Here is a 4,972-nt window from a genome sequence, read left to right on the forward strand (position 1 = left end):
ATGGAAAAAACTAGACTGGTTTCTGAATGACCTGTGAATTCACAGGGAATTCCCCTAAACTTGGGCTTCCAGGAAAGCCTAGAGACCAGTCTTGCATCCTTCACTACAGCCTGTGGAACCTTGTAGTGAACCCTCGCTCCTCTGCTCTGGGCCCTCATAGTACTTTCTGCTCACCTGTCCCTGGCCCCTCAGAGTTGGCTCTCTGGAGACTAGCTCTAGGCAAGCTCCATCCTGCCTCATGGCTTCCTTCCTTCCCAACCTGTGTCATTGTAATTTTCCAATAAGGTGATTACCCTCCCAGGTGTGTACCTCATGCTTTAACCTAGCACACCCCATAGTCCTGACTAGAATACCAGACCAGTGAATTGGCATTAACTTTCTGAACCACTGTCTCCCTAGCTATAGGACTAGTATCCAACTTCACCTGATAGGTAAATCCAAAAGAATAATTGGATTATTCTTTTCCCCAGAATGTCAGAAGTAGCTCGCTTTAGTCACTGTGCTCATTTTGTCAGTATTGCAGAAATAAGGAGAACCGTAGTGTCCAAAGCTTAGTTTTCCCTTCACATTACTTGTTATGAAGAATACATACGTGGTCTCTCAGTGATCATCAGCTGGGAATCAGAGAACCGTAGACTGCAGTGATTTTGTTGTCTGCATATTTTAAAGTTATTATTCTGAGGAGGTACCTAAGGGCTTCAAGGTACCTAGATCACCCAACAAAATTTAAGAAACCCAACAGAACCAAATGTCTTGGATTATTTGAGGGTTTTCTTAAACGTTAAATTATATAAATTATTTATATATTTTGGATATTAACACCTTATCAATTGTATCATTTGCAAGTATCTTCTCCCATTTAGTAGGTTGCCTTTTCATCTTGGTTTCCTTCACTGTGCAAAAGCTTTTTATTTTGATGTAGTCTCAATAGTTTATTTTCACTCGTATTTCCCTTCCTCAAGGAGACCTATCTAGAAAAATGCTGCTCAGGATGATGTCAAGAAATCATTGCCTAAGTTTTCTTCTAGGAGTTTTAGGGTTTCAGGTCTTATCATTTAGGTTTTCAATCCATTATAAGTTTATTTTTGTGTATGGTGTAAGAACGTGGTCCAGTTTCATTCTTTTACATGTAGCTATCAAAAACAACCAACTCAAAGACAGAAGACCTTAAGACATTTTTCCAAAGATATAGATGACACGGGAAGAGATGTTCAACATCACTAAACAGGGAAACACAAATCAAAACCACAATGAGATTACACCTGTCAGAATGGCTAGAATCAAAAAGACAAGAAATAAGAAGTGTTGGCGAGGATGTGGAGAAAAGGCAACCCTCATGCACTGTTGGTAGGAATATAAACTGGTGCAGCCACTGTGGAAAACAGTATGAAGGTTCCTCAAAACGTTAAAAATAGAACTGCCATATGATCCATTATTTCCACTACTGAGTATTTTCTCAAAGAAAACAAAAACATGAATTCAAAAATCGATGCATCCCTAGGTTTATTGAAGCATTATTTACAATAGCCAAGATATGAAAGCAACCCAAGTGTCCACCAGTAGATGGATAAAGAAGATGTGATATAGATGGACTGATACACACACACACACACACACACACACACACACACACACGCATATGTCTACACACGAGGGAATATAAAAAAAGAATGAGATCTTGCCATTTGCAATACCATAGATGGACTTAGAGGGGATTATGCTAAATGAAAGAAGTCAGAGAAAGACAAATACCATATGATTTCACTTATATGTGGAATCTGAAAAACAAAAAACAAAAAAATAAACCAAAAAACAGGCTCTTAAATACAGAGAACAAAACGGTCATTGCCAGAGGGGAGGTAAGTGAGGGATGAATGAAATAAAGGAGATTAAGAGGTACAAACTTCCAACTGTAAGATAAGTCACAGAGAGGAAAAGTACAGCATAGGGAATATAGTCAACATTGTAATAAAAACACAGTTGTCTCATTATAGAACTCTATTCTTAGATTAATATATTTGAACTATTGACTATCTACAAAGGCAGAAGGTACTCTGTGAGAACAATGGAGGATATCAAGATGTGAAGGCATAGTCCTGGGAAGTTCACAACTACTTTGGGATAACCCACATAAAAGCTGGACAAAATTACTTTCCAAATTCCCCTATTCGATTTTCTTCATAGATCTAATAATATTTGACATTATCTCCTCTGTCTCTACCTTATATTTTCCGTCTCTCCACCAGAATATCAGTCTTATTTGCCAAATCTCCAGACCTAGAACAGTGCCTGGTTCATAAAAGTTACTCAATAAATATATAAGGAATATATACATGAACAACAAATGAAACAGGAAGACTAGAGCAATCCTAAGATTAAGCTAGATGCCATGGACTTTTTATGTAGTAGTACTTCACCAAAAAACAAATGCTTTCCTGAATATTTTTGGATATATCCACTTGTTTCTCTACCTGGAAAGCCAATGGTGAGAGGAACCACTTACACTCTCTCCCAGCAGGGAGTTCCCCTCACCCCACACTGCGTTCCTGGTCTTCCTCCCTTGTCATCTTGGAGCCTTTACACCCCACCCCCTCTATGAGTGACCGACCTCACCAGGCAGCCACTGGAAAGGTCATTCTCCCAAACAGTAGCAGTGCCCAGAAGTTCTGGTGAACAGAATTCTCCATCCTGCTATACATACACGAAAAGTTAAATTAATAGTGCAACACCAAAAAGCTCACATGAGTTCAAAGAAGGGCAGGACCAGGAGTTGTCAAGAAAAACTTCAGGCAGGCTTGTGCCTGGAGCTGGTGCTTGAAGGATTGGGTTGCAAGGCGTTGGCACCATGCTCTGTCCCAGGACAGGGCCCCATGCAGCACAGATCAGCATTTGTAGCACTCACTGGCTGCCATGCAAAACTGCTCAAGAAGGGAACTGGAGTGACTATTTAAACAGGCCCAGAAGGATCCTCAGCACTGAAGGTCCATTCACAGCTTTAGTTCAAATAAAACTGAACTCTAAGTTCTCTGAGTAAACTTCATCACCTCTCAAACACTTATCCCTTCAGCAAACCATTGCATATTCCCTGATTTATGAAATCTTTAGAAGGTGCTAAAGGGCCTGGAGGAGGATATTCGGTTGCAAATTCCTCAGTGCCTCCCTGCTCTGGGTCCCTGGGACTCTATAATGACAGGAATGCTAATATTTGGCATTTGACTAGGACTTTCCATGCAAGGTACCCAGAAACCCTTCACACATATTATAATTCTTAATTAGAATTTCACATTTTAAAAATGGTTCAATACGGCCTCCTGTCCTTCCAACACTTCCCCGGATTCTGGTCCCATGGGACCCACCTATATAATTTCATGATACCTGAGCCCACAATCATAGAGTCACTCTTAGTTCCAATGGGCCAGGTTTCAAATAACAATGTATTTTCTGGGATAGGTAACATCGCAAAGTGATGGAGAACTTTGTCAGACCCATGCTGCACTCTTAAAAAGAAGGAACGAGGGTCCTATAGAGACGGAAATGAAGTGAATTAACTTAGACTGTGGGTAGAGAACAGGAAAAAAAAGAGGATGAAAGTTCCAGACCATGAAAAGGGGCGAGTAGGAGACTGACAGGCAACAAGGTAGCTAAATGAAGTCAGTGGAAGCAATGGGGTAAAAGAAGTGGTCCCCAAACCCAGGTTGCTTACTGGACACAGGTGGAGTAGAAGCAACCTAACTGCTCAGAGCAGCTGTCTGAGAAGCGATTGAGCCAGAAGTTGCCCCAGAAATTACATTGTTGGTGACCATCTTAGAAAATCTAGAAGAATTTTAGCTGTCAAGGAGACTGAAAAATTAACCCTCATTCTACCACCTCAAAGCTCTGCTAAACATCCAGTAGAAAGTACAGCAAGTTTCTACTCTCCAGATCTATTCTTCCAGAAGCATGCACAATCCAGTTTCCAATCCCGTCTTCCTCACTGTTGGAAGCAGATTAGCGGGTCTTCTTTCAGCTCAAAGCAACTCAGACCTTCTTCTGGGGTCTCTGCTTGGTCCCTCCCACCACCTCCAGCCCCAGCATGGATCCCCATGGCTCCCTTCTCCTCCCTGGCCTCCTCAGAGCAGCAGCTGGTCCCCGATATAAATTCACCATTCCTTTCTCTTCTCTATCGACAGCTGCGCTAATGGTGTGAAATTCATCATTCTCCCAAATGTGTGTGCTTTAATCTTTCATTCCTTAAATCTGCCTCTCAGATATAGTCTAGATTTCTGCCTTCTGCCATAGAATCTATATGTTTATTTGCTTATTTTGAGAGAGAGAGAGAGTGAGGGAGCGCAAGTGAGGGAGGGCAGAGAGAGGGGGAGAGAGAATCCCAAGCAGGCTCCACATTGTCAGTGAGGACCTCCACACAGGGCTCGAACTCACAAACCATGAGATCCTGACCCAAGCCAAAATCAAGAGTCAGACGCTTAATTGACTGAGCTACCCAGGCACCTTAATATCTTTCTCAATTTAGTAAGGTGAGGTAGACACAGTCTGTGTTAATACACTCTAATGAGTAATTATTTCACTACCAAATTACTTTGATTCAGAGTAAAAACAACTACAAATGAAACACCCTAAATTCTATCTTTTCCACTCCACAATGTGTACCCCAACTCTGGCCATCTCCTTTTGACAATAAAGTATTAATTCTGGTTCTCCTTCCCAGACTTTTAGTTCTGTGTATTCAAAATTTTTATGAAAATATAAACAAAACTGAATATTTTCAATCAAGTCACTTGCCTCTAACAGGGAACCCAGAATAATGAAACATGTGTTTGGCTCTCTTTCAAAAGAAATACTCCTTTTCCTGTTCCTCTCACTGCCAGTCCCTCAGCCAAGCACTGATCCCTGGGGATCTGTGAAGTTTCCACATTCACTTACTTTAGAGTGTAAGGGAAGGAATCTTTCTCCACTAACCAACACCAACCGATGA

This window comes from Herpailurus yagouaroundi, unplaced genomic scaffold, assembly GCF_014898765.1.
Source record: "Herpailurus yagouaroundi ecotype Mexico unplaced genomic scaffold, PumYag 164, whole genome shotgun sequence".
Classification (NCBI taxonomy): Eukaryota; Metazoa; Chordata; class Mammalia; order Carnivora; family Felidae; genus Herpailurus; species Herpailurus yagouaroundi.